This window comes from Cupressus sempervirens, chromosome 7 (assembly GCF_028749045.1).
Source record: "Cupressus sempervirens isolate cs-2001-9-10 chromosome 7, ASM2874904v1, whole genome shotgun sequence".
Classification (NCBI taxonomy): domain Eukaryota; kingdom Viridiplantae; phylum Streptophyta; class Pinopsida; order Cupressales; family Cupressaceae; genus Cupressus; species Cupressus sempervirens.
Genome location: NC_143124.1, coordinates 175,950,438 through 175,965,415, shown reverse-complemented (window position 1 = coordinate 175,965,415; position 14,978 = coordinate 175,950,438). Strand labels below are relative to the sequence as shown.

The following is a 14,978-nucleotide window of genomic DNA, read 5'->3' as shown; positions in this document are numbered from 1 at the left end:
GTTACCTGCTCTATTTTTAAGCAAGCGGGTGCCCATGGGACCCCAATGTTATTCCTATATTCTTATTTTCGTAGTTTTTGGAAATTTTCTAAAACACAACTATGATGTTCTTGATCAAAGAAGATAGAGTTTTAATGTTTTTCTTGGTTGGTTTTGAATGTTGTTCACCTTTCCTTTATCTTTACCCATCTTCTGCATTTTAGCTATAAAAACAGAGCTCCAACTACAAAAGATTGAAACTCCTCTTAATTCTTGGTTTGGGTTCCTTTCCTGAGAATTACGAGCCATATGAGTGTTTCTGCTTCTCTTTTTGGGGCATTTTTTAATATCTAAACTCCTCTCTTTGTAGTTGTTGATACCTTTTTTGTAGCCTTTAGTTTCATTTGATGGGTATTCCTTATATAAGTTAACAATTCTTCTATGGTTGGTAGTCACAACTTTGCAACAGTTTTCCACACATGTTCTCTTTGTTTTCATTTTGCAAAAGTAAATATGAGCATTCTTTGGACATAGTTTCCACACACAGGTTTCACTATATTCATGTTGATTGAAGATGGGTATTCTGAAGAGTTTGGCCCTAAAATTGTTGTTTTATCACTGCATAGACTGATTCTTAATCTTCTTCTACAGACTCATGACTTATATTTCCCTCTCTATTAACAGATTTCAAACTAAGAACTCGTATTTCCCAATGAAATTGCTAAAAATTATGCGAAGAAGCCCACTACATTAGTTTGGACTTTGGAGAATACAATTTTGACTCACATGTGACCAACGGAAACCTCTACTTGCAGGCTGACATCACTTCTGAAAGCGGTGATAGTTAGCTTCTCAAAGACCTTGGGGAAAACTTGTCCAACTCAGCACCAATTACTAGTAACTTTACCCAACTCAACTTCATCTGCCAAGTTTGACATCACTTCTGAAAGTGGTGATACTTGCTTCTCAAAGAGGTTGGGGAAAACTTGTCCAACTCAGCACCAGTTACTGGTAACTTTACCCAACTCAACTTTGTCTAGCAAGTGTTTTCCAACTGCTTGTCGAGATATTACAAGCGATATCTTTGTCACCTCTAATTTGATGTAAAATTTGGCCTGCACCCCAAGTTACTAAGCCGCCTATAGAACAGAGGAGGTTAATATCATGTGTATTTGTATTACCAGCAGAGCAGATAAATGAGAATAGTATTTGTATCCATTAGATACTTGTAATTTGTATTAAACATATTAATAACAGGTGCTGTTGCAGCATTTTAATCCAGGGAAGACAAGTTGAAGTTCTTTAATCCAGTTAGGATGTGCCCTTCAATCTTGTTGTTTCCCAAATCTAAAATTTTCAACTCCTTGCAATATCTGAGAGAGGATGGAAGGGATCCCCTGATATTGTCCCAAGGCAGTGATGTTTCCTATGTCTTGAGGAATTTCTCCATTGAAATCATTGCTTGTAATGTTGAGATTCCCAGAGAAGAGCAATTTGAAACACTTGAAGGCAGGCTCCCTGATAGCTTGTTGCTGGTCAGATCAAGCAAATTTATGTATGGGTTGCAGATGGAAGATGAGAAAGCTCCGCTGAAATTGTTTCCTGATAAAATTAAGCTTGTGAACCTGATGCCTATCAATGGTTGAATGGAACCGTTAAAGTGGTTGTTGAAGCAAAATCTTGCTACAAATTGGAAACAACATGTATCCACTGCACATTGCAACAACAACACCTATCGGTTGTACTCTTGGACCCTACCGGGGTACAAGCGCTAGTTTTAACCTTTTAAATGTACATTTGTCTCGAAAATCTTAGGCCCTATTTGGTTGCTAGCATAGGAATAGAAAATTAGAATAGAAAAATGGAATGGGAATGGAAATGAGGAATGAGATAGAAATAGGCAATTCCAATCATGTTTGGTGCACTTGGAATTCGACTAGGAATATATTAATCTATTGTTTGGTTGTACAAAAATAGAATAGGAATAAGGTTAAGTTTTGTATTTTTAAAAACATTTTTCTTAAATTTTTTTTTAATTTATTATTTTTTTAGTTAATTCATTTTCATTTTCATTTTTTTAAACAAATAGATATAATTTAAAAAAATGTTATTAAAAAAAAATTTAACAAAAAAAATTCAAAAAGTAAAAGTTAAAAAAAAAAATTCAAAAAAAAAATAATAATAATAAAAATTTTAAATATTTTTTAATGGAAAATCGGAATGGGAATGGAAATGGCCTATTCCAATAACATATATTTTTTGGCATAGACATATGCTCATTTTAGGGGCAAAATTGGAATATGTCTTCCTATTCCCAATTCCGATTGAGCTTACCAAACAACGAATATAAAACATATTCTAATTTCGTTTTCCTATTCCACTCATATTCCAACAACCAAATGGGGCCTTATAGTATTCATCTGGCTTTTGTATGTAATGTTTCAATTTAAACTAAATGTCTTTGTAGATAAACACTAGAACTTCAATAATTAAATCTTCTTATGGTGATGTTTGGCCACATTTAATTAATTTGTTTTTTAACAATAGTTTTAAATAAAGTTTTATATTTATAAAAGATATGATTAAATTTTGTTTTATATGTTTTACTTTTATAAAATTCAAATTTGTAGTATTTCTAACTCAGCATATGATAAGAAAATAGTAGATATCATATACGATGTTTGTGTACATCTTGAATATTCATGATAATATACATTGTGATGTGCAAATTAAATCAAATCATAAGTGATGTAGAATACTATCTTTTATGAAAATTTTTATATGTATATTATGTTAGATATGCACAAATATTTTTAAGTTTTCATAATTGTCATTTAACTTACAAATTTATATCAATTTAAAATATTTTTATTTTATTAATTGTACTCAATTATATTATTTAATTTTAATTTGACAATTCAATTATAAATTTATTGTTATTTAGACTTGATTTTCCACTTAAGTTCAAAATTTGTAAATAATTTAAATTTAACAATTTGAAATCAGTAACATGTTTATTGAAACTTTTAGTCTCACAATCTTTATTTTCAAACTTATTTTAGATGCTTTTATTTTAATTATTTTGTATTAAAAAATATTAAATTAATTTCAGCCTATTTCTGAATAGATTTTTTTTGGAACACTAGGGGTAAAAATTTATTAAGACAGAAAAGATTACAACAAGGAGAGCTCAACAAGGAGCTCTGTGCAGAATAATAAGTTCATCAAATTCTTGCACCTTTAACATTTGAATAGATGAATGAATAATTAGAAAATTGAAATTTGTTACTATTATTATTTTATATTTTATATTTACAAAAGCATTCCATAGCAGTGGAGGGAAAAGCATTCATTTAAATTTTTTTAAAAATCACATTATCGTTGTAATGCTCCATTTTCAACAATTTTATATGGGATTAGTTTTTCCATGCTTGTTTTAGAAACTTTGCAAAGTGATTGTGGTTTGTTCCACGGATAAGAAATTTGATGTTGATTGGAAATTTCATGGCTAAATTGATTGTTCAAGGACTTCAACTGTAGTTGGTGATTGATTCAAATGGGCTTCAATTTTTTTCTGATGTTCATGCTTCAGTTGTATGTTAGTTTTTGAGTAGTAATGCCTTGTTGGACTACGGAAAAAGAAGAATGGGAAATTGATTTTGTAGGGAGATTGGAAGAGTAATGCAAGAAAGACAAGGACTAGGAGCTTCAATCATATTGGCATGTATGTACCAAAATAATGTTGCTCTAATTGCTTTTATGATGATTGAGTTTTGCATCCATTGATGATTCCAAATGTATTTATTCTTAGAAATTGATACCGTGTTTGTCTCCTAAGTTTCCTTTAAGATTCTTGATATGACTATTAATGTCATCATTGGATCGTCCATATGTTAATTAAGAAGACCTATCTAGATCAATTTAAAGGTGTTAATTAGGATGAAGAATCGTAAGGGTTTAGTTGTTCACTTGAATTAGAAAGAAGTAAGGGCCCGTTTGGTTGCTGGAATATAATTTAAGAATTAGCATCCGGAATGCTGAGTTTGGGATTCTAGAACTTGAAATCTAGATTATAGTTTTAGGATTTGATTTGGGACCGTTTGGTTCACCAAGAATTCATTATGAGAGTAGACATATCCTCCTTTTGGTTACACATTTTTGTAATTGGCATCTAAAATAAACATTATTGCCTTGTCTAAAGTTACATATAACGATTGTCTATGGCCTGAACTAAGGCATCATCTCCCAAACCAATATGAACTACACCAAGATGAACCACAGTTCCGGCCGTCAGCCCCGTACGAGTTCCATTGGACCTTGCAGGGTGGATCGAGAGCATGCTAAGCAAACTCAATGCCCCCAGTAGAGCTGATCAATCCTCTATGGCTCGAGATGTGAACAATTCAACAACAATCCCTGAGTCCTCGACCTCGACCTCATGACTTGACAGATCTGTACACAACTTCGAAACCAGGGCCTCGTTTGGGCTCTATGATGGGCTAGATAGATCGAAATTTCTTCAGGATTATATGGATCAGATGGTGGGTCTTTTATCCCAGAGCTTTGATCCTTCAGAGGCTCTGGTCATCAATGGCGGCTCTAGCGGCCTTCTTGAACAAGAACAACACCTTCAGGAGGTTAAAGAGTCGTCGCCCATTGATTCCACAGCTACTTTCCAACACAGCTCGAAAATATCCCATGTTGCTATATGAGCGCCAAAACAAGAGTGGACATGAAAAAACATTTTTATTTCAATAATTTGGAATGCTCAATTTTGAAAAAATAGAATTAAAACGAATATTTGGACAATTCCACCTATTTAGATGGAAGACCAAATCCTGATTTTGGGGGGCAAATAAGGATATCAGATTCTACTTTTTTCTAATTCTTATTCTCATTTGGCAAACCCAAACAATGGATTTGAGAATTTTGAGAATTCCATATCCCAATTCTTGCTCTAATCCACAATCCAAATATGCCCTAAGATATTAGAGATCTTAGAATTGGATAAAAGGTGGATTCAATATTTTTGAAATTTTAAGAGAGTCGTATAATGAATCAATTGTATGTCGGTTTTAAAAGGACTTTTTTTGAATCATGCATTTTGGGGTCCATAGAAAATTAGTTTTATTATCCAAATGCTTAATTATAATAGACTAAAATGAAGTCTAAAATGCAAATTGTAGTAGCCTTGTACATGCATTTAGATTAGGAAAAGTGATAGATATTTAAGAACCCTATTTCACTAATTCAAATTATCATACATAAGTTGTAAATACATTCTTTGCACCATCATTTACTTCCACCTCTTTGAAATAGGTTATCAAGTTGAGGTGCAACATATATGCACCATTATTCAATGGAAGTATAAAAGACTTTCACTATTTAACACTTGGGAGGGGTGCATTTATGTTGCCCCATATCCACTGATTTGAGCCAAGCACTTAGACACATTGATTATGTTATTGCACCTTGTATTTAACTGAACCAATGAAAAATCCCTTTTTGTTGGTTACATTGGAAAGAACTTATATATTTTCAAATGAAATGCTTATGCTTTAACCAAAAATTAGATTCCAATCTTCACCCAAAAGAACTTATAGTATTGATTAGGTGTGTATAAAGGAACAATGGGACCTAAGCTCTTCATTGCAAGAATTGGTTTGGTTTTCAATTTTATAGTAATGATTTAGTACACATTGCCAAGGAGAACCCATAGAAAATTAACCTTCAACCATATTTTCCCTTATATAGACTACAAGATTCATGGGGATGCAATCTTATGATCAAAAGAAAGGGGCCATTACCAATTGTCCTCATGTATAGGTTTCTCTGAAATGTCTGCACTTTAATTTTTTTGTGCTCTTACTTTTATTTGAGTGATTTTTTTTTCCATACCTAAAAATATAATTCTACATACTTATTAATTTATTTAATATGAATTGCACACAAAGCATTTCAATTAGTACAGATTCTATAGGTGCATAATGCACTTAGATCCAATTCATGGAGTTGCTTCCCTTATTCTAGACAGAGGAATTGCAATGGAAATATGATAACATAACTCGCCCTTCACTTTGGTATCTGGTCACATGCTCTTGTCTTTTAATTATCTTATACTCTTGAGAAAACTTGTGTATTTCCATGTAGCCCATCTGATGCACCATAAACAATCCCTCCCATTTTGAACACACCATGTAGTAGATGCATTAGTTTGTCTTGTATTCATTATGGATGCCTGTGGCTCTCCTAGACATCTAAACATAATAACTACTATCTCATCTACTATTTTCTAGTATTTTATGCAAGTTTGTTGAGTGATTAATATATCATCGGGCTTAATGATCTTCTACACCTCACAACTAAATCAATATTTTTTAGTTTTGTTTCTTTTAGTTAATATATACTTTGGTTTGTCATTCAACATACACCATCTCCACTCTATGCAAGTAAAAATCTCCTTTCCACAAATAGGATGTCATGATTGCTTACTTTTTGATCTCTTCCCAATCCAAACTTCTTATATTTTTCAACTCAAGTTTTCATTTTGTATTACCACTTCTAACTTTTCATTTGACATCATAAAGCATGATTTTCATATTTTATATTCATTAAGAGTGTTCTTTTGACTAATGTATGATGCTTTACTTTTCCTAGCTTTTTCACTAATCAAATATATAGCGCCTTAGAAATATGCTTTATAATTATACATAAATATGTTTAAATACTACTTTATGAAGTTATAAATGTTATCTAGAATATTTTTGAACACTTTATTGTTTAATTTATTTGACATTTTTTTATCAATATATTTTTTGAATATTTTTTAGAACTACTTTAATTGGTCTTTGAATTTGTACATTCATCTCATTCTATTGCAAAATGGTTTACTTTGCAAGGGATACATAACTTTTTAGGTTCTATTTTCATCATCAAGCTTTTTCTGTAAGGCCATAAGTTGTCATACAACCCTCACTAATATCACTATCATGAGAATATGAATATGACATTAATCAAAGTTTTTTTGGAATGAGATGTAAATATTAAGGAACAAGAAGCCAGAATGACTAGAACACCTATTCCATTTTATTTAGCAAGTGAACATAAGCATCAAAGCATAAATGCTAGGATGACCATAATGTTTCTTGGATACAAGAACACTAGGCATGCAAGAGATCCATTTCATGCTAAGTAATCAGGAAGCATTTTGTCTGCAACGACACTTGTGTTTGTAACTTGAGATGAAAGTTTGCTAAATATACTTGCAATGACCTATACCTTTACATAGAGGACGAGTAACAATATGTACTATAGCGTAGAGAATTCACTCAAATAGACAATGAGAAGAACCAACCTCACTAAAGCATCCATATAAAATGAGTCAAGGTACACACAACCATCCAACACGAGATAGAGGCTCTTACAATAGACAACCCTTTTATATAGATTTTATCAGGAAATATTCTGTCTACAATGACGCTTGTGTTCATAACTTGAGACATAAGTTTGCTAAAGATACATGCAGAGATCTGTATGTTCACGTAGAGGACAAGTAACAATATGTACTATAGCATAGAGAACTCACTCAAATAGACAATGAGAAGAACCAGCCTCACTAAAGCATCCATATATAATGAGTTGAGGTACACACGACCATCCAACACAAGATAGAGGCTCTTACAGTTGACACCCCTTTTATATGGATTCTTCAGATCATTGAAACTAAACCATCAAACAAAAAACAAAGAAAAGATCATACCCCCCAATTCTTGCTCCTATAGTTTTTAACATCATCAAGAGGCAAGGGATGTAGGACTAAAGAAAATGAAACATCACATAGTTTTTGTTTATTGTGCAATAGTGTGTAAAAGTGTTTAATAATGTATAGTTTGTTTTTATCCTATTTAAGAAAGTGAGAGTGGGAGTTGGTTCAGACCATAGGAGAGTAGAAATCCAAGCATCATGATGTATTGTGAAAAGTGTAGCACCCAATGAATGAAACGAGTAAAAAATGCAACATCCAATGAATGAATAGAGTGAAAAGTGTAGCATCTAATAAAAGAATCGAGTGAAAAGTGTAGCATCCAATGAACGAATCGAGTGAAAAGTGCATTATCTAATGAACAAGTTGAGTGAAAAGTGTAGTAACAAAGGATGTCTGACACACTTGTCCACCACTGTTAAGTGAGTCTAGTCCATCTTTGAAGAAGCTTTTAAGAAAAGAAGTGTGTTTTAGTCATGTCTGTAAGAATAAGTAAGAAATAGAGAGTATGCTCTCTTCCAATGGAAGATTAGAAATTAGACTATCTTTCCTGATTATAGTATGTCCAGTTTATTTCCTTGTATAACCAACACATGATTTGAGTAATGATAATAGTGCATTTATCATTCTCATAGCTATTTGCAAAAATTGGTATCAGAGCCTCGTTTTAATGAAAAGTTTCTTGTTCTATTATTGTGTTCCTTATCTGGATTTCAATTCTGTATCTTTGTTGTTTTGTTTGGTTCTTGCATGAAGTAAGTCCTCTTGTTCAAACCAAATATAAGACATAGAGAGACAGTAAGGTGACACACTCATACCATTCATAGGATGAAACAAGATATCAGAATTTCAGAATACTGTGAAAGAAGGTAATAATACTAAAGATCAACTTGTAAGTTTAAGCTCTGTCTTTGACACTAAATGATATAAATATTGATGAAGTCTAAAAAAAGTCATTTAGATCTTCCTTTTGAATGTTTCAAGTTACCATCTAAAATGAGGAATGAGATCTATGGTGATTTAGGGTTTTTGTCTTACAGGTCCAAGTCTGTTTGTAAATTAATAGAAATACAAGTTGTTGTAAAAAATGATCAACCCCATAGTTTCATTAATTTTTTGTCAAGCAAGGAAATCTACGGTCTTGTTAAGCAAGCCAAGCAAAAAATTAGTTTTAAATATCTACTTATAGGTAGTATTGTAATCGGAGTTGAGCCACTTTATCGTAAAGGTATCTCTGCAACTATTTTTATGACCCTTTTGGATGTTAGGCATAATCGTTATATTGATATGCTAATGGGAGGAATTTCTACCCCTATGGCTGCTGGAACCACTACTTTTGATGTAATTCCCGACTTTGCTATAAGTTTGTTGGATGACCATCTTGATAAAGTCCTAATGTTCCAATTTGGTACTCAATATCTAGATATGAAACCTAGATCTAAAACTCATGCCCTATTCTTTGCCTTGTATGGCCATGTTTTTTAACACTACTATGCCAATAGTAAAGGATCCAAGATCTGATAAATCCAAAGCCTGTTATTCTCTACTTTGGCAAATAGAATCCAAAGGTGCTCAATTGACTGTACCCTAAATGATTAATCTTACTGATATTAAGGTGCCCAAAGAATGGATTATCGATGTGCATGCCTTAAAACGACTGGATGCTCCTCGTAACTTGACAACCATTGCAAGTATCCATGAAATTGCTAATGAAGTACAAATCTCATTTCATGATAGCAAAGCTTCAAGCTTCTCTTCTTCCAGCACCCAACCATCTTTTAAAGATCTAAAGTTATAACGATCAGGATCCAGCTTGAGTTGAAAAACTTTTCCAGTTTGTTCCCATAATGATGCTATTCCAAATCCTACTCACCCTTTGTTTTGTACCATCCATCAACAATCTTTTGATGAAAAGAAATTGGGTTCTAATCCTTTGACCCAACAAATCCCTACTTGCCAACATCCCCAATTTACAGAACTTGATGATGGCAGCCTGCAATGTAACCATTGCTCTTTTGTCCAACCTTTATTCCATGTTTGTATGATTTTATCTGGTCAACCAAACTCTTTTTTAGAAGAACATTTTGTTGAACCTCAAATTCCACCTTTTCATGATTTTATGTTACAATCTTCTGATGATAAGTTTAGAATTCATTTCTGGCTGCAACATGTCATTGCCTCTGGACAACCAGATGCCACCACTCAGACTAAAATGGTAAACTATGCCAATCTCTATATCTGAAAAGCTTTATTAGTTCAACAAGATATGCATCAAAAGTTTATTCAGGGAGAATTTTCCTGCCAAAAAGCCGAAGCTAGCATGAATTTCAATTTCCATAATATTCTTGCTACTTTGCAATCTCTTGATTCTTGCCTTACTACTCATATAAATTCCACTATGCAAGCTAACATTGCTTCCCTTCACCAAACTTATGCTGCTTTTCGTACTTCTGTCGAAGTGTGGTGGATTGATAATACACGCCAAATGCATCAATTGCAAATAGTTGCCCAAACAAATGCCATAATTGATCAAAATACAACTCAAATTTCCTCATAACAACTTGATGATAGTCAAGGTCTATCTCAATCTCTAACAACAGTCACTACTCGAGTTGAGCAAGCCATTGCAACTAATTTGCAAATGCAACAAGTTCCCAAATGTGCCTTTCCTGATTCTTCCTAGGATGTCGCATGCTTGCAAAGCCAATTCAAAGAAAAAGCACTTACTCTTGATGTGCCCAAACCTAAGTTGCAAGAATTTGATACTAAAACAGGTCATTGGAAGAATGTGAATATGGTCAAACAAGAATGAGGAGGACCATATGATCAACTATACATCTTTTTCCTAAAAATGTCCCACCTTTGATGAATTTTGATGAATACAATCCCACAAAAAATAAAGCTACTATAGATGCCTTTAGAACCTGGATAGACAATGTTGTCTATGCTGCAAATGTTTCTTAGGAATAGGCCATTCACAAAGCTTTGAATGCACTCATAGGAATAGCTTGCTCTAAATGGCATTCACTAAAACACTAGTGGTGTTAATGTTTTCTGTGAAGCTCTATATAGAATGTTTGTAGGACAACATGACAATGAGCAGAGAGCTACTTACAAGAGATTCAAAGAAAATTGTATCTATGACATGAGACATTTTGATTCATATTGCAGTAAAAAATACACCAACTTCTATCAGTCAGGGCAAACAAACAATAATGTCTGGATGTATAATACATTCCTTGAAGGTTTTCCTATTCAGCTTCAATCTTTCTATAGTGAAAAAATTCTTAATAGTATTTTGAATAACCCTAACATGAACATCAATGATGTCACTTTTCATCATTTGGTGTGGTTTATCAAAGAAATTAATAGTGACGTGTAGTGAAAAGAAGAAAAGAAAGAAAAAGAAAGAAGTTTTTCCTTATTTGAAAATAGGTCTGTGCCATTGCAATCAAAATAGTTATGGTTGTTTTCAACACAACGAAAAATATAAGTCCATTAGAAAATTCAAAAACTATCCTGATAGAAAGCAATTTTCCTCTAAGCCATTCAAGAAATCAAAGCATAGGAAAACCTTTCCGAGAAAACAAAGTAAAGTGCGCAAAAAGAATTTCACTCCTACATGCTATATCTGTAAAGGAGTGCACTATGCAAACAAATGTCCTAACAAGGATAAAAGGAATTCTAAGAGAGTTCATACTTTAGGTAAAGAAAATTTGGACTCTTTGCCTCTAATAGAAATGCAAGAACCTTTAGATTATGAAGATATTAGTCTAGTTGAAAGTTCCAGTGAAGAAGATGATCAGGATGATATACAGGTCTGACATGTTATACAAGAGCAAAATATTGAAGGATTTTTTCTCTAGATGATTCACCATCTGAATTTGAAATTTCCTTCATATGTTTTATGTTCTGACAACACTCATATCAAGATGGACATGGACAGTCAGTCACCTAAAGTGACCCTCAATGTTTAACTCTAACTACTGAAGAACAACTTCAGCAGCTAAAAATTAAAGCCTCACAACTTGAGGCCCACAAGATTAATTTTTTAACCCTATTTCAACACCAATGAGTTCTTGTTGATTTAGCAAACCTTGAAGAAGAATGCCAGAAGTTGTTAGAAGAATATCCTAAGCTTTATGAATGTACAACTCCTATAAAAGAAGAAGATGAAGATGACCAATAGGTTATTCAACCAATCTCTAGACTATCACATGGGTATGTTTCTCATCCTCTTGCTGAAAGGGTTTTTGCCAAAAATTCAAGGAAAGAATGGTTATCCAATCGACTTGATTTTTTGTACAATGTCAAAAATGATGTTCTCAAAGAGATAGCTAGTATCCAAAAAGAATTGAATGAGTATAATGCTAATACCAGTTCTCTTAATGCTTTTGAAAAACTTATTGTTGAACTGGAACAAACCCAAGTACTACACAAGGATATATCTGAACCTGAGACTGAACATCTTGTTTCACCTCAACAACAAACTCCACCATCTAGTCAAGCCTTTTCTTGTCGCAAGGGAGTTTCTAATCCTTGCCTAGCCTTTTTTTTTACTGTTAAATTTTCTGGCATAAAACCTTATACACAATATGCTCTCCTTGATTCTGGTGTTGATTGTAACCTCACTCGATCACAATGTTTCCCATCTGATTGTTTTTGATTAGATAGATAGGTTTTACAGGGGACCTGAAACCCAATAGTTAGTACAAAAGAACACTGATAATAAGCATGATAGACCAACCAAAAAAGTATAAGTTCAAAGGCTGATAATAAGCATTAAGCCCAGCCAAAGGAAAGAGTTCTAAGAAAAGAGCAGGAAAAGGAACCAAGCAAAGCCATGACCTAAAGCCAGAACAAAAAGCCAAAAGACAACGATAAACCAAAGAACAGGTGAGATTTATTCCTCATTCTTTCGTTCTAGATCATGCATCACCTGAGTAGCCTCAAAGGCTAGTTGATTCTCCTCCATTTCCATCTATTGCGCCCTTTGATTCCCCTGGTCCTAAGTAGGAATGGAGTTGTCCTTTGCAGGGTCATCCTCCGTTCTGGCCTCATCCCTGTCATTTCCATCCTCATTATCGTGCATTTCTTTGTCTTTGATCCTACCCATGAGAGAGATGATGTTGTTGTTGATGGAGCTTAACAAGGAAAACATCTGATTCGCAAGGTTGTGATTGTAGTTTTCCAGGTTGTGTATCCTCTATTCTACCAGATTGAGCTTGTCAGCCGAATTCGTTCTCCTGTTGACATCCATTCCTTTCCTTGTTGCCTCAATATGTTTCACTTGATCTTTAACCTCCTCAAGCTTGTGGAAAAGCCATTTGATTGATCTAAAATTATCAATCATGCTATTGCAAGCATTATTTAAAAGGTTCATCCCTGTCTCCCTGGCTCTGTTCGAAATAGCCACAATTGCCAGATCAGTTAATTCTTCCATCCGCTTCTCTTCTTGATTATCCACGAGGATTTGGGGATTCATGGCCTCCCTAAAGATTCCCATCTTGGTGGTCTTGACATTGAAGTTGATCCACGCTTTCCTCCTATCATTGGTCTGCACTTCCCCTTTCGCATACCCAATTTTCTCCTCTTTCTGCTCCTCAGGGTGGAGGTGGACAGGAGAAAGGGGCAGCACAGACGCCTCCTCAAATTGAGAGTGCACATCCTCCAGAATCTCCCTCTTGCACTTCTTCCTTCCACTTTCCTCCTTTGTTTCCTCCTACGCCTCCTTAACCACCTCCTCAGACTCTGAATCCTCCTCATCATCACTACCTCCATCCTCAACCTTCTCAGCTTGCTTTTGCCCAAGATCCCTAGGGCTTTTTCTGCTTGGGGTTATGGGGGAGGGGGATTTTTTAGCATGATAAGTCACTACTTTCCCTGAAGAAGAGATCTCACCTTTCTCAAAACTGAGGCTCTGAATATCATCCTAGTCAGAGGAGTAACTAGAACTTCCAAACTCCGCAATCTCTATCTGAGGGGGGGCATTGCTAATAGTTTGAGCTTTGAAGTGCTCATGGATAAGTAGTAGTAGGCCCTCATGTAGAGTCAAGTTAGCAATGGGCTTCTTTTTGAAGCTATCCATCGCCTTACTCATAGAGGTTAACAAATAAAAAGGGAAAGAAATTCTCGCTTTCTTTCGAAAATGATTTAAAATAACAAAGTGGTGGGTTCGAGCTCTATCAAACCTTGGGTCCAAAGTAATGTACTTGATAACAACTTTCAGAACATACCTCCACCGCTTCTTCATGGAGTTGGGGACATAGTAGGTGTCAATTTTTTTCAACACCTTCAATTCCTTCTCACTCTCCACAAAGTCCCTAACTGCATTGGCTGAGAGCTTCTTATCCCTGAAGAATTTGAAACCCTTGATAGGGATCTCAGTGATAGCCGCAATCACCTCCTCCATTATCTAGAAATTGATGCCATTCACCTTAACCTTACCATCCTTCTAGGAACCCACCATATTGTTGGTCACCTCCTAATCAAAACCGTGCAGCTTCATGAAATACTTGATTACCCCACCCTCTTCAAGATTTTTCCATACTTTCGGCCTACTTCTCCATTTCTCAAAGTCCCCCACCAGCTCCTTTCTGCATCTCTCTCCCACCATCTCCACACACTGCACACCCACTTTACTCATGTGCTCTTCACTCTATGACTGGAATGCACCATCGAGAGTAAGCAAAGAGCAGAGAAAAATAACTCTATTTTTGCCCTTGAAATGATTGCAATAAACAACCCATAAAGCATGGCAATTAATCAATAAAGGATATCTACATTTACCAATTCCCAAGCTTCTATTATGAAAAGTACCCTTATATCTTAACCCTTTCATATTCATAATTATAGCTTGATATCCTCCGTACTTCCTTGGATTTTATCCAAGTCGATCAGACACATGACGTCTGCCGACAAACAAGTTCCAGGAAGCAAAGTCATTTTTTAGTCTGTGTCAACCCCTATATTTGCCAACTTGTTAGCAACTAGGTTTGCTTCCCAGAAAGTATGGGTGACGTGGGATTTATTGAATTTGGCAAGGGTCTCTCTAGTATCATTAATGAGATTTGCAATCGTCCAAGATGGATATGAATTGCCATTGATGCACTTAATAATGTTATTTGAGTCCCCTTCAAGCCATAAATTGGTGACCCCAATTTCAAAAGCCAGTTTAACAACATTGCATGTTGCGTTGGCTTTCATAAAATGATTTGTTTGGAAACCCAACGGGAGA

General features: G+C 34.5%; 1 protein-coding gene across 2 annotated transcripts in view; it reads left to right on the top strand.

Annotated features, from left to right (window-relative positions):
• Nucleotides 1–14,978, top strand: part of LOC149546080 (uncharacterized) — a 46,557-nt gene that overhangs the window by 16,561 nt on the left and 15,018 nt on the right. The gene's annotated exons all lie outside the window — the stretch shown is intronic.